We start from the raw sequence: 23,445 nt of genomic DNA, 5'->3' as shown, positions 1-23,445 counted from the left end.
AGTATTACTACTGCATCAACACTGCATACACATGATGTCATTTTAGCTCAACCTAAGCCTAGATTGAATACAAAATTTGTTGTGTTAGTCAGTTTAAAGGTAGAAATGCATGGAATTTTGATATCAATTATTCTAAAATGTCTGTCATTGATTGCTTCGAAATCTGCAGAAAAAATGATGATCAGAACTATTGTGGTTCATAGCAACATTGCTCAAGATTTGACTCACGATCAAAGTCTGCATTTTTGTTTATATCTAAATTGTTTGTTTAGCAAACTTTTGGGAATTTTGACATCAGTTAACATTCAACTCTCATAACTCTACTGGGTGCCATAACACAAAAGAAAAAACTACAAAATTTGAATATTTAAAGAGATTTAAAGACAAGTACCAATGCAGCATCAGTAATAAGATACATGTATTAATAGGTGTTCAAGGAAATCTTTAGAAGGCCTTTATGACAGTGTTTATGATGTGTCAGTATTATGGTACCCATCGGAATTATGAGAGTAGATGTAACATTATGGAATGACCAGCAAAACAGTAGGTAATGTATGGTGTTAACTCTCCAGATCCTGTCTGCATAGCCTAAGGCTCATCTCATAGACATAGGCTCATAATTAAGTTGCAATTAAGGTGTCTTTACCTATTCATCAAGAATGTCAAAACACACATACACATGTACTGAGGTAGTCAAGGGAACATCGATAGCTTGTAATGCCTGGTCAAAGTGCTGTACAAGTTGTAGTGTGCACAGATTGGGTTTAGCTACATGTAGCTCATAAAAAAGTGTACCCTAAACTTTTGTCAATAGTTGTAACAATACATATCTACATGTATCTATAGTGAGTCTTGCATATAATGCAGTGTATTAGCTATAGTAAGTATTTATCTCAATGCCAGTTAAACTGGTAGGATAGTTTTGGTTGCTTGTTTGACAAGCTGATTAGTCATAGGTTTTGGCAACATGTAGCTCATGTGCAAAGTGTCTCACATTTTGTATGTTATCATGAGAGATTTTGCAAGTACCTTCAATTGCCATCAGGTATGGAAAGTATATTGCAGCCGTTGGCTGAATTGAACTCCTATTACAGATATCCATAATACTTAAACCAACTGATGATGTTTTAGAAACTTTGCAAATTGGCATTTATGCTATTTAACAAACATCTCCACATTCGTATTCTAGAATGATCACAATTTTCCCAATGGCAGATACCATACAACCAATTCTGCAATCCCTAGCACCAACCAAGTTCAAGCTCATTTCCAAGCTGTAGGCAGTAAACTAATTATGATAGCGCAAAGGCCAGAGTTTTATGACTCTATGCATTTAAACAGTGCCCAATCCAAACACCTAATAAACGCACGCATTGCTCCTGCACAAAATGATCACACAATATGACACACAGTAAAAAAATATGATTTATGTGTTTTAGCATTTTTCAGGCCATGAAATATGTGTTATTACCTGGATGAAAATTACTTCATAATATTTCTTAGGGCCCCACAATATAGATTTCATGGCCGAAGGTCTCCAGAGACCCCGGTCCTGATGCAAAAGTGGGGATAAAATATTTTGCTCGTTTTGCAAAAGTGATTTTATGGTGCATGTGCTCATCTTTTGACAGCTTTATGACATTTATGACATATTATCTCCTGTTCTGGTAGTTTTATGATGGTTCACACATGCTTATACAGCTCATCATAGCGATGCCCAATTTGCGGGACTTGTTATGGGAAGGCTACCGGTAATTGCCAACTTGGTGAAGAGAAGGACTTTTTTATTAATTTTTTTTAAAGAAAGAGGGAGGCGTTACCCATAGAAAAAGAGTCTTGCTCAGATGTCATTTTACATCTGATTCAGTGTATTCCTCTTTGAGCATTCTTATCAAATCAAGACTGTACCTGCTAATAAGTGACTTTTACATGCATTGCTTGCTTTGGGGCTTTTACTGTCTGTTCACCTGTTTGTTTGTTCGCTTGTTTGTTTGTCATACTTTCTTTTGCAACTGTTGATGTTATGTGACTAGAAGAAGAAGAAAATGAATGTTATATTTCACATTTAGATAAAACTTCCAAACTTCTAACGGTGTAATATATGAAAAACTCTGGGAAACATGTTGATTAAAGTGAAGAAATATTTAAGTGTGGGACAGGTCACAAAAATGCAATCGTTCAGCTCTTATTTTCAAACTTTTACACAAAGAACTTAAGATTGTATCAAGAGTCTTCCTGGAATAGTTGAAAAAGTGCATCAAGCCATCATCACCAACAACCAAACACTGTTGAGCACAACTTTGTACATCATGCATGGTTGAAGCGTGGTTGAAGCAATGATAACTACAAGCTTTACATGTCCCTTTAAATATGACTTTAGGAAGGAAAAAAGACATATTGGAATGGGTGAATGCTTTATACCTTAGCCTTAACACCTTCTAGTGTCTACACTTAAGGATTTTGCAGATTCCTGCAGAGAAGCCAATAATGCACCAAATGCCTTCTAGCATATAGACAGGGGCTTAAACAGCAGGAAAGAGAAATAACACAATCTAGGTCATGCAAGATACTGATACATCCAGGTAGATATGAACCACAGTGAGATCTGAAAGAAATAGTTAAACATTGGAACCAATATGAAAAGTTTATGGAGTGTTAATGGATTGACCCAAGTCTTCAAGTCTTCATGGTTGTTTTTATGAGACTCCATTCTAATGTAACTTAAGTATAGCATTGTGTAAACTAGAGGTGGGTACCAGAACGGTTTACACGTACAAAACCATTTTTTTCTTGTTGGACTGGTTCAGAAAAAAACAGACCTAAAAATTCAGTGGGCCGGATGTTGGGCCGATTAGAAAATGGACAGATTATACTGGCACCAACAAGAAATAACAGTTTTGTACCAGCACCCACTACTACTGAACACTGCAATCCTAGGTTGGTACCTCTGGTACTTCAGGAAAAAAAAGTTATTACTTATTTGTCTTTAAGGTCTATCAAAGGACATGGATGTCTTTGCAAAGATAAGCTTTGCAAATGCTATTCCATTACAGAAGCTTTAGCACAAACACTAGACAGAGATGTAACATCACTTAGAGACTGTGAAGGATGTCATCATTTGCCTGAGACCATTTCTAAGGATTACAATGGTGACAAACAACCTGAGCAAGAGGCACATGCTGGGTCTAAGGTCACCTCTTCTGAGAGACGGGCAGGGACAACGTCATTCAAACTGCTGACCCCAGCAATTACTAATGGGGGACCTTGGCGTATGTTGCCATGGCAACAAAGCCGGTGTGTGTTTTGTGTGCCACATTTTTCATTCTCTGAGGATTATGCCCAAATGGAATAATCTATACTTTTAGATGCAGAATAGGGTACTTAGGCTCTCTAAACTTAAACAAGCCTTTGATGTCCTAGCACTGTTACAATAAAAAAAAGGCAATAACAACATTTATTGCACGCAAAGAGCAAGCAGTGAAATTTACATGTTTTTGTACATGCTGTACAAATGCATGTCATCCATTGCTTTTATTTGAAATTGCATATCTCTCTATTGGCTCATAAGCGGCTATTTGTAAGACCAACTAGCAAATAAATGAAAAGATGTGTACACTTGCTTGAAATATACCATACAATTAGGGCTTGTATGACATTCCAATGTTATATTCACCAACTTTCTAAAAGATATGCCGGCCCATGTTTTTTTTCATGTTAATGATAGTGTTTACAATACAGATGCATGAATACATTGTACATGTGTGATACTCAAGTTTTAGGAAGAGCAGTTCAACATGGTGGAGTAAAGCTGCAATGGTTGTAGACCTAGCCGCAATAAAGGAGCCAAACATCAATCTACACAATCTACAATCTACATGGAAAACTTATGACATTAATAAATTTCAATGACATTTGCAGAACTGGTTGGCATCCTTATGTCTGGTAAGACAATGGAGCTTGCGCCGCGGTCTGGTCAGTTCATTCATATTTAATGTTGAATTCAGATGTTCATTTTGAGTACAATGATACTTCATAATGAAATGAAAAGACTGATAATATATGTGAAGGTAGGAGTGGCCCATTACAGTGACTACCCGAATTTTATATGAGTTCTAAATAACCATTGAAGAATGACACATACCTAATGATATAAAGAATGTCCTTCGCTACAAGATACTACATCACACACATGAGTCATCACTGAAAAAAGCTGAGCAAGTCCTCCTTCTGTATCAGGAACAGTACTCATAGTGAACACCTCTTGGCCCTTCTCCCTTGAGGAATTCCTCCCGTACTCATGAATAAGTAATGACCCAAGGAGCGCCCCTCTGGGCCACCCACCACCACAATCGCCACCTTGGAAGGTCACATGATGCCCCCAGGTCATGTGACCACACCCAGATAACAATGCCTCTTAACCCCCCGCTGACCTCCGCGCACTAAGTGCTCACACCGGGACTGATAAAAGCCTCCTCAGCAGATCAGTCTGATCACTGGCCTGTAAACCTGAGGAAAACCTCGCCACTCGGCAGGACATGCACAGATCAGGCTGAAGACTCCTCCCGCTTTGGTCACAGGAGGCCTGGGTTAGTCACTGAGCGATCCACTTTGTTTTGTACATAGGTAAGCAGAATTTCTATGAGTCACTGTGATTCTAACTCTAACAGTCAGTGTCCCATGTGACAGAATGCGGTGCTTCAAAAGTGATTCTGCATTAATCATTTTATTGCGTGGGAATGCACGTGACCGTGAAAAAGACAATTTTGTTGTGGCATTCTCAGCATACATCAATGTTTTTCAAATGTTTTCGAACTACCAGTAAAACTGCTTGAAAATTTGTGATTTTGTACTAATACTGAGTGACTGGGAAGGCATCTTGTTGGATGACAGGTTCAAGTGCATGACCTTGCTTATAATTACCAGCAGTGCAATCTGTTCCCTTAATTGTAAGGAAGCAGCTTTTCTATCAGAAAGTTTAGCCTGAGAGTGGGTCTAACTCTTATAGTGACAGGCTGCTGTACATTAAAGGTAGTTTTGAATGGCATTTCTTTTCTTCGTTGGAATGAAGATTGGACTCTATATTTAGTAGACTTTCTTGTATAAAGTACGGAATGAGTGAGATGATCGTGTGTTAACTCTTTTTCCTGTTGGAGAACTAAACAGAGTCCAACCCCGAATCTTAGAATCACCTTGGAATTCCAAGCTTACTCTTATTTAGAGGTAATGTGTATGACTATAAGTGAGCACAAAATTTGGCTTTTTTTCAATGTTGCAGAAGTTTTTACCGCAAAGTTTGGTAGCAAGCATAGAGCAGTTGCTGGTCTGGATAGTCATTTGGGATATACATTCTTTGTTACAGGTACCATAGATTTTCTTGCCCTGTTTCTTGGACCTAAGACTTTATATGGAACTGAGAAGGTTGAATGTCTTCCACATTATCAAATTCCTAGTATTTGTCACCAGCTAGCTAATGTTACAGCTGACAATATAAAATTCCTAAAGTATGTAACTAAGACACCGGACTGCTTTAAGCCACCCTTAAAAATTCCAATGCCTATTTCTGCTCTGGTAATGAAAAACACTTTCCCAAAAAATTATCATTATAGTTTTGCCATGAAAGATATTTCCTTGTTTTTGTCTGATGTGTGTAACATTATGCTTTACCAAACTATACTGCTGTAATTTGTCCTTGAAATATTAACAATTCATCAAATGGATTCCAAGGAGTGGCCACAACTACAGTATCTACTCCCCCAAGCTTATCAAACCCCAGTGCAGCCTATCCCTGCAGGGAAGACTCCTAAACCCTAATGCACTTTCGACAGAGCTGTGAACTACTACTTGGCTTAATATGTACGGACTCTGACCTACAAGAGGCCAACATTACTGCCAAGGATGAATCCAGTGGTGGAGCAACAAGATATGATCATGATGATCAAACCCTCCATGCAATGAAGTACTTGGAGACTTCCATGAATAGATACCCATAACTACATCACAACCTTGGCCTTCCAGCCAAGATAACACACTTTGCCTCTTATCTTTATTCAGACAGCAGGCAGTCGGCCGCGGATAACCCATTTTTTGTGAAATCAAAGCTTCTTACTTTCAATCGATGCTGTCCTCAGACCTAAGGGTTACAGTAACAAATGCAGCTGTTGCCTGGTTGCTCTATGGCATGCCATTTGTTATGTGGAATCCACATCTACATTATGGATGAAGCTGGAGAATTAGATATAAGGCCAGATTTCAGAGTGACCAAAAGGGTATGGGAAACTGCCAAGAACATGGAGAATAGCTGCATGCTTTAGAATGTAAATGCTGTAAATGCAGAAACTTGCTCAGTGGTATTACACTTGCGTTTTTTGCGATGGCCGCTTTGCCATGAACTTTGCCAAATCTACAGCAAACATTTTCCTTCTGTCTTCTGCTTGTGCTGCTGACGGCATTCCATTCTTACTGCATGCATGTAAATTGTCACAGTATGAAACGTTTTAAGTACTTGCTAGTTGCTACGATGTAGAAACATTAATACTTTATACAAGACTTTTTAGTTTGCATTAATTCATTTATACAAATGACCTACAAGTACATAGCACCATGCGTATGGTAGAAAAGTAGTGCAGTACTAGTACTACATATTCAGAGGGTAGATAGGCTTAGATCAGTTGATCACACCAGCACTGGGAAAATCAAAAGCAGACTGTTCTGTCAGTTTTTAGCGCCCTTGCCGAGTAGCCAGTAAGTGGTTCCAACATGCGGTTCATAGAGCTTCCAGGTATTACAGTATGTGACTACAGTACAGTACACTAACTGGGAGTACATGTGAGTTTGCAGGACGGCAGTGCCGCGAACTCAAAGCCACGGCAAACGCTCCTTTTTCCACGGCAAATGCAAATGCTTCAAAGTTAAATCCCTGCAGACTTAGATGCATTTACAGTATTGGTCTCTGGTGTGCTCATGATGCCAGGATGTTGTCACTCTGCAGGCATAACTCCTATCTTGATCGACTCTGTTTTTTTTTGTCTTGCTGATCTATTTAAGTATTTACTTTAGCACAAACATATCTCCTTATGCAAAGTTCAACAGGTAAAATGCATAAAAGTTCTAATGCAAGGTAAAAATTTTAAGTGCCTAAGAAGCTATCTTCTTTCTAGTCAATGGTCTTTTGATGCCTTATTATGAATCTTATAAGACCAATATAGTCCCTTTTACTATGAAATGGTCACTGTGTATCATATATTTGAAGCATTTAAGTCTTGCCAATCAGGACTAAATCTTTGCTTTTTTAAAATTCCAGACGCAGAAAGAGGCATCAGCTGTTATCAGGACTAACCGACCCAACGATCGGCGCAGATAAGGTGAGAAAACCACATCACATAGATTACGGCAAACCCAGGAGGCCTGTGACCTAGTTTTAACTTTCCCACACCCAGATATGTCTCCTTTGCCTTGTCCCTATAAACATCAGATGTGTCTCATTTCCTAGGCTAATTGCACAAGGGAAAGATTAGCCAGTTTTACCATATGGAAGATCTCGCAATCTGATACTAATAATATATTTAAATTTGCTATCTGTGGATCAGGACATAGCTATCACCAGTTCATGATAAGCAATTAGCCATCATGATGATGCATTAGATATCTGTTTGAATGCCTGTACTGCTGTATGCAGAAAGCATTTGGTTCAATCACACATAGATATTGACTTAAGTTAGGAAACAATTCTACATGTGTATATAGTCCAGCATGTTATGCAGGTTATGAAGGTTTTGTTCTACTGTAGTCATACAATGTGTATCATCACAAAAGTAGAAAAAAAAATTCTCTACAGCCCAAGGTTTTGTGCAGAAAGCATTTGCCCCCATCGCACATGAATCTTGCCAAAACTTCCGTCTGTCATTCGCATGCATTGTTTATACCTTGACAGGACTATACATCATGGGCAGTTCTCTGGGGCCCATATCTCATAACCATGTGTAAAATATATCATAGTTCATTATAATGTATGGAACATCTCCTGTAAGTATGGCATGGTGTGAATGATGTATGCTCCAGTACCATGGACAGGACAGCTCATAATTCATGACACATTGGCAGAAAGTTTTATCTTCTTCAGAAGTGCTGTCATAACTTTTCTCCTTTCAAGGCCAGAACAAGTCCTATCCAAGAAACTGACTTTTTTGTAAAATTAAATCAAGTAGAATGTATTCTATTCAGACTATCGTCAAGGTTCATAAATCGAATATTGAAGCGTGATAAAACTGAAATATTATGCATGTTTCTGCCTGAAGCAGAGAAATCTCAGTTTCCTTTCAATGAGAATAGTCTGATGTTCAAAATTCAAATTTTCGGGATCCTAAAACCATGAGTCAAAGTGACATGGACAAACTATCATCAAATGGAGTTTTGTAGAAAAAAAGGTCTAATAGTCAATTAAATGCAACCTGTTGTGAGCAATATTAGAGCATTAAAAGTAGAAATATTCTGGATAAGGCAATCTGTATGGAATTGACATCTACTGCACTACATTTCCACAATTACATCATTATTTCATACTTCAGTGTGGATTTTTTATAGTCAGGAAAACAGCAGCAATGTGCTTGACATGTGAAAGTGTCAAAAGAACAATAAAATTTTACTATAAGGACCACCATCCAATTGTTGAGCTGCTCAATATAACATCTCACATTTCAGCACCTTGGACAGGGGACATATAATTTTTTTCCCAAGAATGCAAAATTGAAAACCATGGTCAGCCCTGGGTATTTTGCATTTCTAAACTCACCTCTGTTAGAGTGACATTCCTGTACTCATAGTGCCGTGTGGGTGTGTTGAGAGTGCAGACTGTGCTTCTTGTCTGGCCTTTATTAAAGTATGTGGGGCCGTAAAAGGGACCGGATGGCAGTAGCTTACCTGTAGAAGAAAAAAAATATGTTGCCATTAGCTAAATATATCATATCATAATATATGTCATAAAATGATGCACATCATAAATTTCTACTCAACACTTAATGATATACCAATTCAAATTTTGCCTTGCATTTAATAGCCTTGTGGATGTATGACAAATTCTTGACCCAAAACTTTTCTGTTGAAATATCTGGAAATGTTCCAGGTGAAAAAGCATTGTAGATTTCCACAATAGCCTATACGCTTTTTTCAAAGCCATTAATGATGGTTGTGTATAACGTGAGGCATGTAGTTTTGTGACACATGCTTCATTTAAGGATCATGATGCGTGCTCTGTTGGAGACATACTCAATTTCAGGGTGTCAAAATGCTCACACACCTTCAATTTGGATGGGCCTATTTGAGGGAAAATAGCCAATATTTGGATGACCTACTTGCACAATGTAGTTACCCTAATTTCATAGTGAGGCCATAAAAAGAGAAAAACGATATATTATTGGAGACCTAGGTTAACAATGATCACTAGATTGGTCATGTGAGAGTGCTTTGCAAAGCGTGAGGGCTGCAATAAATGTAGGTGTAATAAAATGCATTGACAAAATAGGTCAAATTGGATATTTGTAACAAAGTCTGAATTTGCAAATTGGAGACCAACTATTCAGGTTAGCATAAAAATTTTGTCAGTATTCCTATACTTTTATAAGCATTGTTACAGTAAAACAAAAGTTACATTAATTTTTATGTTAGGTCAATGTCTAAAAGAAAGATCCTGACTTCATTATTGTATGACCTAGTTCCCAAATCTCTCCTACACACTGCAAAGATGACTATCACCCCCCATGTCATTGACCTCTTTATCCAAAACCTGTGTGCAATAAACTATCCCGGTAAGCCTGGCAGGGATTAGAGTGGGGGCAGCTGAGATGGGGACTTGACAAGTGGCAGGAAATGGCTCACAGGCTGATCTCCTGTGGAATCTCCTGCCGCTATTCAGTGGAAATTAGTGTGAAGTTTGCTTCCAGCGAGGCTGGCTGCGTGCACGGATGATTAAAGAAAGGAGGCTGGGAGGGTGATGGAATCTGTGACGAATGACACCTTGACTTGGGCGGCCACTGTTTTTAAATGTATTTTATTGGAAAACTAAACAAGGCAATCAGATATGGCAGACATTGCCCCTTTATACAGGAAAGAAAACAAACTCAGACATAACATTGCATACGATTGTGAATAAAGAGAAAGACAGCTAAGTTATCACCAAAAAATATATGTCATTCTCTTGAGATGGGTAATCACATTCATTTTATTTTCTCAGAAACCAACCGCATGTCACCTGCAACTGAGGCTCAGTTTTCAGATTTACCTCAGTCTATATATGTACATGTATATGGTGATTGAAATAGATTCACATTGGATATGTGTCAAATTACTCAGAAAGACTGAGATTAGAAAAATCTTTCTTTGTACAATGTGGAATAAAAAAGAAACAAAGAAATTACATGAACATTTAGTAGAGTAAAGTTACACTTTGAAGCTATGAAAAATTAATCTTTTTAACAGATAAAAGCTTAAAAAGTATCACCTCAGACTTCCTAGCCAAGCAAATCTATACTACGTCATAAGTGTGGAGAGGAAAGACTCTATATCTTCAACTGAATCTCTATGCTATAAATTATTGTACATACATGTAACAGAAAACAATAGTTACAAAAGCATTCCCCTTATCACTGTTCAATCAGATGCAGAAGAAAGATGTCAGATATTTCTATTAAGCCCTACTCCTGACAATCAGTATAAAGTGGCCCCACTATGTTTGCTATCTTTGCTTTTTATCGAAACCCTTCCCCGGAGAAAGCCTCAACCTTGCTCATTCTGGCAACAATTTTACCACCAATCCATTAGTATGTCACTAGACTGGTGTGATAGCATTTGTTGGAAACTTATCTGATGACACTTGCCTGCCTACAGGGCTCAGGAAATGTCACAGATATGCATTTTCCTCTGCACAAAGTGGCAATTATGTCTGCTATCTGGTAGGCTTAAATATGGGGTTTGTGTCACTATCTCAGCTTTTTATCAAAGGTGGCAAACTGTAAATAAGTCATTTTTTCACATTGCAGAGGGCATTAGTGCCAGAACCTTGCACGCCTTGACGGGCTGAACTTCGCAGCTTTTCTAACCAGGTCTTTTGACTTTCAAGAACGATCAAGCCTGTCTATATAGCGGCCACTCAAGTTAAGAAAAGGGTCACAGTAGACAATTAAGAGGTCACTATAAACAGCATTATTAATGCTTGTTTCAATGGGAAAAACGATCTCAGGGACCATCAAAACATGGCAAGAATGGCCTTATGCAGTGGCCATTAGTAGAGGTTATCATAACTTTTCCTATTAGAGTTTGGAGGACTGTAATCTCTTGAAATATTCTGATTAGGCATAGGATTGACATTCAAATAATCTACTCTTAGCCATGTACACCTTAGTCATGTACACCTTTTACAGGTCACAATGTCGACAGTCCAATCATTTACCACTTAGAAAAATTATGAAACTTTTGCATTAATTATGCAAATGAGGAACTCATTTGGTGTTCCACTACATTACATCTCATGCTATGTGCCACCAAAAAATAGCTCCAAGACCATTATTCAGGTCAAAAGATACCAAAAATAACTTGTTCTGCTGCAGTACCAATGTCACATACCAGGCAGCCCAAAATTGACCTTAACCAATTGTCTTTTCAACACCTACATTGTAATCCATCCAGAGGTTACTGAGTTATCATACACACCCAAAACTATACCTCCATTTTTAATGGAGATAAAGACACTCTACTATGTCTATAAGTTGTTGCAAAAGAATACATGGCATTGAACATGTAGCTTTCCTAAGAGTGAACACAGTGCAAAACTCGGTTCTAGAGGAATGTCCTATTTATTGTTTAAGTATGCATTGCTAGTGCTAGCATCGGTATGGTTTCTTTTGTCTTTGATTTGGACAGTTTTGACAGAATGAGGTCTGTTTTACCATGGGGATTTTACAGACAGGTGAAATTCAACACCTGTGTGACCTTTAACATAATGTTTCACAAAGACAGTCATCAGTCATGCCTTCTTCACTTATCACTGTTCTCCCACAGTGCTGTCTACTCCAAGGCATACACATGTAGGGGGGAGGGGGGGGGGCGGCAATAAGCTGTGGTCCACTGTTCATTTTTCTTATATCAAAAAGAAATAGGGGTTATCCTTGGTACAATAACCTGTGGATACTGTACAGAGCATGACTTTCACACAGAAATTTTATGGGGATTAATCCAATCCAGAACTACTTTGATATTTACACCTCTTATTCTCAGATCATTTAAACAACTCTGACCTTTCTTACTGTAGAGAAAGATGGATTTGGCTACATCATAGTGAATACATTTGCTATCATGGAGAGACTTTCTTGCTTTGGGAGCAGAAGGGTTTGATTTCCTGCGTGACATGTATGTTGCACATTCAGATTCCGTGCTACTGAAAACTTGACTATCCAACTGGTAACGTAGTCCTCCAATGATATCCCCTCCACATTATTATATCAGCTCTAGCCTCCCTGCATACTACATTTAAGTTACCTTCAATTTCAATATTTCAAAATTCTGTCTGTATTTTCTACCAAGCAATCAGCACATCAGCTAACTCCACTCACATCAAATAAGATTTCCTCTCATACCAAGCAAATTGGACCAAAATTGGAGTCAAAGTCTAATTTCTATATCACCGATTGGGATCCCCCAATCTACTAAACGTATCAACCAAAAGCCTCCTACGTTACTCACAATATTTGCTCACTGTCATTAGATCTGCATAGCTCGGTACAAGATAACTTCACTTCTACATGTATTTCTTGTCCTTTGAGATACAGCACCAATCAAATATAAGAATTTAGCAAAACTCTCTCCAAACATTTTCACTATATCTGCTTATATGTGCAAACCTTTATCAACCAATTTTGACCTTTTGAAGAGTTGGGAAGTGTGCATGAGTTGGTGCAAACTACCTTTAGTTTCATTTCCTGTCACTCTATAAAAATTTAGTACAAAAGTAATAAAAACGGGCCAAGCATGTCCTTATACATCTCTGAGCAAACAACCCTGACCTTTCCAAGAGTTGAGAAGTGAAGTTGAGTAAAGAATTTGTGTGCACTAACTTCCCTTCCCAAAAAAATTAATGTGCACTATTTCTAATCAGTGCAATTCTTCATTTAAACAACTCTGACCTTTCTAAGAGTTGGAAATTGGGCATGAATCCATACTTCAGTGTTCCATTTCCTGTTCACTGATATGGACCAATTTGGCCAATCCATATCATAGCATTTTCCTCATCTGCACAAACTACTTTTGTCAAGCAACCGCAACCTTTCCAAGAATTGGGAAGTGTGCATGAATGCCTGTACACTCAATTCACTTCAGTTAAACAAGTCTTCCTGTTCACTGATACAGCTCCATGCTAATAAAAATTGTGCTAAACTAGTCTCAAAGTCCCAAATTACAAATCCGTTTGTATCATCCTATATAGCTACTACAAATATCAACCGCTTATTTATACAAACTTTTATCAAACAACCACGACCTTTGTAACTTAAATCTGACAGTTGAAAATTGTGCATGAATGTGTGCAAACTACTGTAAATGCATTTAAGTTTGCAGAGATTTTATTTTGCTGTACGATCATGCACTGTAGTCTCTTACTGTGATGGAAAAATGTTTGTGGTGGTTTTATATTCGCGGTGAAGCAGCCGCCGCGAAAACCGCGAACATTAAACCACCGCGAAAGTTTCTGCATTTTACAGTAACTCTAGTTGCATCTCCTGCTGTTACAGCACCAATCTAATAAAGATTGGGCCAAGCCGTATCCGAGCATTTCCCCTACCAACTAACCTCCCCTTATTATCAGCACAAACTTTATCAAACAGCCTCGACCTCTCCAAGAGTTCTCTCCCAACCATATCAGGCAATATCTGTGGCGGGCTTAGCGGGAGTTACCTGCGGGACTTGGTCTCACGCTGCAATAAGCCCAGATTTCACCTGAGATTCCCCCTGCTGTATCTCAATTGTGTCACGACACCTTCAAGGCAACATTTACAGGTGCTTGTAACCTCCATGATATGAAAACGGAGGACGTAGTTTTATTGGGCATGTGTGAAATTGTGCGTTCTGGCATCACACCATATATCTCCAGAATGTTGCTATGATATTCGGTACATGGAAAAGTGTTGTTGACCTCATATGGGATTTTGGCCCTCCTGGTGGCCAAGCTTGGTACTGCAGCAGGACATGCTGAATGTCCTCACTGATGGTCTTGACTTTTTAGTGGTGTGCATCAACATGCAAGATGTAAGGATTCAGTGATGCTGGTTTGGTTCCCCTGGCAGCTTGCCTTGGAACTGCAGGGGCAGTTTTGTTAAAATCTTACAAGGAGTGTAACTGAGCAATGAAACAGATTTTTATGATATTTGATATACAAGCAGGCCCACTGCTTAGTCACATTCTTGCTTGAAGAACAAGACTTTGGAGACCTCATACCTCTATGAAGTATTCAGAGGCTTTACAGATATATTTTTTAAGGCTTTAGATGCCAATCAATTTGTGCACTGTGCATAATGTATTGTAACATCGCAAGACATGTACACACTGTCAGTCTTGTGTACTCATGTAGAAAGTTTGGAAGGGGCTGAAAGACACCATAAATGGATGTCAGAAATAACATCACTGCAAAAAGCAATTTGGCACTCACAGAATGAAGCTAACCAGTTACTAGCATTTATTTTGTTGAAAGTCATTTTCCTTGACTGGAGACCTGCGGAGTTGCAGAGAGCAATTTCTTAAGTGCAATCCATGGTGACTTAATGGGAAAGTTACACCACCTACTAATCTTATTCCCTTATTCCCCACATGGGAACATCCCTCTCCCATAGGGTTATGCAGGGTTTTAAAATGTTTCTGGAAGGTTGCTTGTGTTGAGAGATCAATTGAAGGAAAAATACAGACTGTGAGTGTACATGTATGTTGCCATCAGTAGGTGTAAAGGTTCACATTCCAGTATGTATAACTGTAAGTGTGTGGGAGCCTAATGCAGAGTTACTCAGGGTTAAAAACTTCAGAGTTTGTATCTGTCATTGCTAGAAGTCTGCCACCTTTTGGAAACATTCCATCTATATAGAATTTAGTCAAACACTTTGAGCCTTCCAGGAAACTGTGAGTAAAGCTCAATGATGATTGTAACAGCCAAGATTTTTTTTTTGGTTTGACATCTGTGGAACCAATTGCCATCATGATTACAGTATCTTTCTTAAGTGCAATCTAAGTTGAAAAGATGCCGTATACTATCATAAATTTAACCAAAAAAGCCTTTCTTATATTGTTTCTGTCTGAGGCTCCTTATTCAGAAATTGTAACTAAGGTCTTGCATAATAGCTTCAATGACATGTGATTTTCAGTGACAATGTACAATGTACACGTGATTTTTCTGGAGATGAGCCAACAGCTTGCAGTCCTTGAGGGAGCAGACATCATTTCCTGAGGCCTAATTAAGTTCCTTGGGTGTGTCACAAAGACACTCCTCATGGTGTCAATTTTCAGAGAGAAGACAACATTTTACTCTCATGATACACACAGTATCTCATGATACTACTGTTGCAATTTCCTGTAAAGTTATGTTTGGACCCAGTGTCTGTGGAGTTATGCTGCAACATTGTAGGAGGTGTCATCTATGGTGACAAGATGTCTGTCAGTGGACTTATGCAAAAAGAAATCTCAGTAGATGCCATTAGCAATTACATTTAGATGTGACAAGAACATCCCACACTGATATAGTTTACCAGGAAAAAACACCCTTTCATTTTGTTGCGGAGGCTCAAAAACTTCCATATAAGGACATGCAAGGCTTCACTGGAATGGCCTGGTTGACGCCCAACAGTTGGATGTGTTTTTCACAAAATGAGCCCACAACACCTTGGGAAGACATCATTTCCTCTGGCCTGAAATCCCTTACATGTAGATGTGTCACCAACTGAAGACTTTGAAGCCTCCTAGGGATTAAGACTTCATACTCCTTCACACCCTGATGTAAGACGCATGAAGGGGGCAGAGAGGCGCTGATAGCATCACCAACCTCCCTCTGATTGAGCCTTGATTGTCTCACTGTGGGCTGCCATGGTAGAATCAGCTACGAAATCTAATTTTGCTGAAACGCGTGGGAAAGTCGAAAGATTTCCTCAGCTGATCTCACAGGGGTTTCCCCCGTCTAATAGACTTCCTGAGCTGCCACCTTGGTTAACAAGAACATCCAGTGTGATCCATAACATCTAATAACTGACAATGCATGGTTTACTGGAGTTCAGTATCCTTGACTCAATGGGAAACTCTAATTCATCTTAGAATGTGAAATCAACATGCAAAACAAATAGGAAAATACACAATATGTAGGACTACGGGTATAGAAAGTTACCTTTATTTCTTTCCCAAGTAAGGCCATGTTGATTTGATTATATAGAAGACATCAGCAAATGCATGAATTTTTGGCTATTGAAATGAATCTAATGTTATAATTATTACATATGCTGTGTGTTCAGTCATTTTGTTCAACCTTGCTGACTATTACTATTGCATGTTGAAGTAAACTTTTTTGGTGCCAAATGTTTTCAATTTTGCACACTCACATCAGTTTTGGGACTTGCAGAGGATATCATCCATATCAAACGAATCAACATGTCCTAAGAATTGCATTATCGGTTGGTGCAACCTGCAGTGACTTTTCAAAATGCATTACAGGTGCAACCCTTTTTTCTGTAATGTGAAAACCATCCAGTGCTTATAATATAAAGGGGCGAGTCTTCCCTTCCCCTGCAGCTCAGACTGGGAAAATAATGTAGTAACATCGTAGGAGGGCACAGTTCAGTTCAGCAAACCCTTCTGGGCTGCCGACCTCCACCATGATGAAAACGGAGAGACATAAACTGTTCCATCATGATGGGAACTGATTCCTTTCCTGAAGAAATTATTTCCACGGCCAGGAACTCCCCAAAATTGTTCCATCAATCTCCGCATGATTTCAACACCTCCGCTCAAGCTCCTGGGACCTGCTGTCACTGAAACTGCCGACATACAGCTTAACTGCTGACTTGACTTGATATACAATGTAATAGTTGCTGCAGCTGTCTTCTGAGATGTAAAGAGCCAATATGAAAGAAGAAAGTTGCTGCATCACAATAATATTGTGTGGAACAGGAGGCAACATTTTGGGAAGCAAACAATTTAAATCCAAGTTCACACGTTAAAGAGTCAAGCATGTTACAGAACCCGCCACACTTTAAAAAGAGTAAGCATCCCGGCATAAGCAGAACCAAACTAGATGAAGAGGAAGAATGATTGAATGATCATAATGGTAACAATGTCTCCTCATACACGTGTGGATAGGCACTGTGCACTGTAAATGCAAAAATGTTCGCGGTGGTTTTATGTTCGGGATTTTTACTGTTGTCTTTTTTGTCCTTTCTCCACTACCGTATACAATACTGTAATGTGTGGGGGGTGCCTGTTACGGCGAAGACGCAAATACGATCGTAGAAAAATTGATACAAATTTATTAAAGGAATGCACAGCCCTGAAGTTCTATAATGAGCAAAGTCACTATGATCATGGTTTCCTGTAAACCATATGCACAGCCCTGAAGTTCTGTAATGAACAGAGTCACTATCATGGTTTCCTGTAAACATATGCACAGCCCTGAAGTTCTGTAATGAACAGAGTCGCTATCATGGTTTCCTGTAAACCATATGCACAGCCCTGAAGTTCTGTAATGAACAGAGTCGCTGTCATGGTTTCCTGTAAACCATATGCACAGCCCTGAAGTTCTGTAATGAACAGAGTCGCTGTCATGGTTTCCTGTAAACATATGCACAGCCCTGAAGTTCTGTAATGAACAGAGTCACTATCATGGTTTCCTGTAAACCATATGCACAGCCCTGAAGTTCTGTAATGAATAGAGACACCATCATGGTTTCCTGTAAACCATATGCACAGCCCTGAAGTTCTGTAATGAACAGAGTCACTATCATGGTTTCCTGTAAACCATATGCACAGCCCTGAAGTTCTGTAATGAACAGAGTCACTATCATGGTTTCCTGTAAACCATATGCACAGCCCTGAAGTTCTGTAATGAACAGAGTCGCTATCATGGTTTCCTGTAAACCATATGCACAGCCCTGAAGTTCTGTAATGAACAGAGTCGCTATGTTCCCGCTGGGTTTGTAAAGCATCAGCAGGGCAAAATTGGGGTCACCTGTGCTGATCCCTCATCATGAAATGGGTGAATTATGCAGAGGTGGTGGAGGGAGCACACACAGGCTCGGCTCAAATAAATACACATTAAGGCCAACTTAAGGGAATTCTTGGGTTTTCTACCACGTTTGGATAAACTCTCGATGAGGCATTGACAAGATAAAGGCATTTGTCAGACATCTGGAGGACATAACAGGAAGGAAATGATTAGAAGTGCTTTACATTTTGCAAAGTAGCTAGTCCAGCTATCTACACTCCATACATTACAAGTCAAGTCAAGTTTATTGCACAACGATTGTAACAGGCACAATTAATGTATGGCAAATAATGTATAACTAACAACTACAAACTATCTACATCAGTATACTAATCTAACATAATAGAAAATATGGCGGCATAGTGTATTTCACATTGTTAAAGCACTACTTCTCTTTTGCATAGCATTATATATATATTGGCCTAGGTGGACAGATATGGAGTCGGGACATGATAGCAGTACATGCATTCCAGCATAGTACCAAATAATGCATTGAGTGTTTGTTAATAAATTGGCAATATACTTATCAGTTGTACTTTCATTGATCATCTAACTATTACTTTAACAAAACACAGTAGAAGCTACATGATTATGTAACAACTGCATACCGGTAGTCACTGTATGGGAGATGCATCCCATATCTTACTACATGTAGTAATCACTTTACTTGGGACTAAATGTAGTGACAAGTGAATGGCTATGCATGATTGCTCTTTTCTCCTGTATAATTAGAGAGGAAAAACTGTCTTGATTTCATTTATTATTCAGCGTGAAGAGATTTACTGGGGATTATCCTCTAATCTGTTGATTTTGCAGGAGGGAGCCCAATTTGAAAAAATCAATTTCAAATTAAAGAAACAGCTTAGCTCGTCTTAGCACTTGCCATCCAGACCGGCAAGATTCGATTATTGGTCTAATTACACTTACAGATAGCACCAAAATTACGCAGACCTAAATTATGTCTACAAGAATGCGTACACTATGAATCAATGATTTTTAGGGCTTAACAATATCATTGTACATGGTACAACGTATGGCAACAACGACAATGTATCAAACAACAATACCTCCATTATAATGGAGGCATAGTTTTGGCATGTGTGTGTGTGTGTTTCCAGATATTGTGGACAAATAACTTAAGAACATCTAGATGGATTGCAAATATTATCATAATTGCCCTTGGTAGGTCTTGAGAAAATAAAACTCAATGTCAAATTTGAGCCCTCTCATGGCTGACTTTGGTACTGCAGCCCATTTTTTTTGGTTGTATCTTTTGAACTGAACATGCTGTGGATTTTTAGTGGCTGACTATATCATGATAACAATTAGATCATCATTTTGAATAAATCATGCTAACTACAGCCTTCTTTGTAGCATTGATGATACAATATAAAACAATAAATCTACAAAATATTTTGTATATGGTATAAAGTCTTCAAACCTTTTTTCCTGGTAAGAATAATCATCACCATCCTAGTTATAAAAGTATGATTACTCTCTCCTCAGATAAGAACAGCAAAATGCTCTTCTCAAGAAACCTTAAGATTCATGCCACAATTTTGGAGCTGAATGGTACATAAAAAAGCAATAACATCCATCAACATTAGAAAAAACTGAAGCTTTTCATGATGAAATAAAAAAAAAGTGGCCATGGTTACAGACACAAGAAACCAAAAGCTGAGTCTTTTATACCATACAAGCTTAGTCATCACCAGCAACCCTGGGAAGTTCCTAAATGAAGTTGACAAAATGATGTGTGACAGAGCAGACATTCTGTGCCTCAAAAACAATATAATCTTAGATTTTGATCAGAGAAATATCAGTCAGGCTCAGTTTCTGCAGTGTGGCTGATTCTGATAAGCTGCCAACGATATCTTGATTGATTAATTTCCTCAAGAAATGCTTTTTTCCTTTTCTTGGAAGAATCAGGCAAGACAAACAGAGGCCTTAGCTGCTTAAGACCTTGGCTGTTTGATATCTGTTTTATCCAACCGGAATGAAAAATTGTTTTAGCTTCTTGTCTCCTTGAGTGCATACATGTATGTGGATGTGGGAGGGGGCTGTGATTCCCAATACATTGTATAAACACTGAAGTTTTCAAATAACATCTTTTGGTCAGTGAAAAGGAAATGGTTGTGTGGGTAAGGAATGAATCTTTCCATCTACGTTTGTCTTCAAGTTGTTTTCCATGAATTTTCTAGCAGCCATACACTTAATACAAGAACTGTCGTTAGAAACCATAAACATATTCATGTTCATACAGTGCAACAATGATAACTACAACTTCAATAAGACGACAATCTAAAAACGTCTCATTGAAAGAAATAATGGAAAGAGATGAAACAAGCTTCGAATTCTTGACACGATAAAAAGTACTGTGACTTTTGTATGGTCAACCATAAACTACAAAAAGGGATAATTTTTTATACAATAAATCTTAAGACTCCACTTACTAAACAATACAATATATATATGATGAATTACAATATTTCATGTCAGCACGTATTTTGGGAAAATAAATTAACAAGAAACAGCCATCTCTGTTATAGCAGTATGCAATCATTGCAACTGTCAGAGATAACATGAGCATTGATAACAACTGACATTTCTGATAAAATTAGAGCTTACGGTAGTGGGTCCAAAAGAAAGGAATCTAAAATAGTAAAAGGCAGAACATATTAATACAAATGTGGCATGATGGTTTTTATGACTGTTACTTACTGGCTCATTAGTCAATTGTAATTTTGTCTGTCATTACCATGTCCTATGAATTGTTTGTGCCCTTAAAAGGCCCCTTCACACGAGAGCAAGAATGAGCCGGAATTCGGTCAGAATTAAAATCCTTTTCTATTCCTGGGAATTTGTAGTGTATTCTAGAAATTCTCACTGTATTCCAGATATTTTTGCCCATTCTTTTGGCTGGCCCAAAAGTTTTTGACATGTTAAAAACTTTAGAGGTGCATTCGAAGTGGAGAAATATCGAACGGCATTCAATGTGTATTCTAACTGCAGTATGACCGTATTCTATGGCATTCCAACATTATTCCAAACATTCTGATCTCATTCGATGGAGAACCACTTTGAATTCTGCCAGAATGTGGCCAAAAGAATATCTGGAATGTAGTGAGAATTTCTAGAATACACTACGAATTCCCAGGAATAGAAAAGAATTTATATTCTGACGGCATTTTTCCTCATTCCTTCTCATGTGAAGGGGATATAAGGTCCATTTGGAATTCCCACCCGAATGTGGCACTGACTGACCCGAATGCTGGTTCTGCTTGATTCCTGCTAATTCGGTTTCAGTGTGACAACAAGCAGTTCAGCACCAGGGACATGTCTTTTAGGCAACACCAACTTCATTTCTTGTTTCTCTCTTTTGTCTGCTTCATATCTTTTTATCTGAACAATAACAATGCCATGTAGGGAATGAATTATCTAATAGATGTATTTTGATTCTAGAAAGTCCTTGTGTATCTTATCATTTATAGCCCTTAAAAGTTAGAAAATAAACACTGAAAATGTGAATGTAATACATGTATAACCTGCTGTCTTGCTTTGTAGCTCCTGTTGCAGAAAGTAAATCACCTTCTATTTTGCCTGTTCTATTCTAGACATTCAATTGATGTGGCCTTTGATCAACTCAATAGCAAACACAACTTACTATTCAACACCCAGACTCACTAGCCATAGCAATATGAGTTTTCAACAATTCATCAATGCAAACCAGTCAGATAATCTTTTCTCTGGGCCGGGCCACTGCATCAATAGCTCAGTAAGTAACGTAGCAAATGGACAAATCGATACTAATCATGTCCGTGACCCTCGCATCCCGCTTGAGATACCCATCTCGTAAGCAAAGTGGAGGACATAGCGGGTCAGCATGACAATTTGCAGTCATTGAAAATGCCGAACATCTATGCATACTTACACACAATTTCAATGAGTTCAGTGAGGTTTAAGTTTTTTGTGTTTTCCTTTTGGGCTATTTCTAAGATACAAGTATATAGAATGGTGTGGCCCGAGTTTGTCTTCATCATTTGGTGTCCAATTTCTGCTGATAGGGGATTAATCAATACCAGCTTCACCCGTGACCCGGCCGGGCGCTCCTGTCTGCCAGGCCCCGGCGGGTTGCCAATAGCAACAGGAAATGAGGGTAACTTTGGTCAGTGAGCTTGTAGGAGCCATCATCCAACTGCAATTACACCAGGCAGACACTAATCAATACCTGTCATCCTGTGTAGGCTTAGCTTTGGCTGTGACACTGGGCCCTTGCATGGGTAACATACAATCACATAATTCAACCAGGTGTCATTATACTGCCACCTCAAAAAACGTTGTTATAAAGGCCTTCTCAAGATTGTCTTCAACACCTAAATGTCTGAATTGTTACATTTAGGATATTTAACATTCGGTGTTCAAGACAATCTTGGGAAGACCTCTATACTAACGTTTTTTGAGGTGGCCGTATTATGGCTTTGAGAGAAGCTTTGAGAGGCTTTATTTTGTCAATTATCTGTGATACAAATTGCACCTGGTGGAATTATGATAGTTGATGTTAAAAGGAGATATAATCTTTGGTCTCACAGATCTAGGTTTCAAGATGTGTTGAATTTATGTCTTCATGAAGCATATTGCACAAAATTATTCTACATTAATTTTGTACTTAATCTGATGGACCTTACACAAAATTGAAACCAAAGTCATACTCACTCTAAATCTCGCTCACTGGCTCTCTCCCTTGCTCACTGTATTACTCTTACTCTCACTCTTTCACACCATTAGACCCAGAAACCTACACACTCACTCCTTCACCAATTCATTCATGTACTTGCACAGTGTAAAAGAATTGTAGAGGTATCAAGATTTTTCTAAACAACACCTAATTCTCAAAGTAGCTGTCTATTTTCACTCTCCAAGCAGAGGTTAGGCTCCGGCTGTTTTTTAACGTTTTTTTAGTCATTTTTATTGGGCTTTCTATTTTGTCATTTTTTTTTGCTGTGTCCGTTACGTAGATTTGGGTCAGCGATCATGACTGGAAACTCTAGCGCAGCAGGGGGAGGGAAACCATTTGCCGGAAAGCGTGCATTTCGCAAGTCCCTGGTCAAGGGGTATAACCTTTGAAGTGATCTCTGTGTATGGTGAAGTAAAACTTGCGACTGCCTGCAGAGGTTAGG

General features: G+C 38.6%; 1 protein-coding gene and 1 long non-coding RNA gene across 2 annotated transcripts in view; one reads left to right on the top strand and one right to left on the bottom strand.

The window, feature by feature from the left end:
- LOC118410585 (putative WEB family protein At1g65010, chloroplastic) overlaps window positions 1-23,445 on the bottom strand; it is a gene marked incomplete at its 5' end in the record, with an annotated part of 343,380 nt that overhangs the window by 71,573 nt on the left and 248,362 nt on the right.
- The window catches only part of LOC118406566, a 98,373-nt gene that overhangs the window by 62,389 nt on the left and 12,539 nt on the right, over window positions 1-23,445 (top strand). Inside the window, exon 2 of the long non-coding RNA XR_004830046.1 lies at window positions 7,301-7,361. This is a non-coding gene — a long non-coding RNA (uncharacterized LOC118406566). The remainder of the gene's footprint in view (window positions 1-7,300; window positions 7,362-23,445) is intronic.

This window comes from Branchiostoma floridae, chromosome 2 (assembly GCF_000003815.2).
Source record: "Branchiostoma floridae strain S238N-H82 chromosome 2, Bfl_VNyyK, whole genome shotgun sequence".
NCBI classification, from domain to species: Eukaryota; Metazoa; Chordata; class Leptocardii; order Amphioxiformes; family Branchiostomatidae; genus Branchiostoma; species Branchiostoma floridae.
Note: the sequence above shows the minus strand (reverse complement) of the source record. Positions and strands in the feature narration are given on the sequence as shown.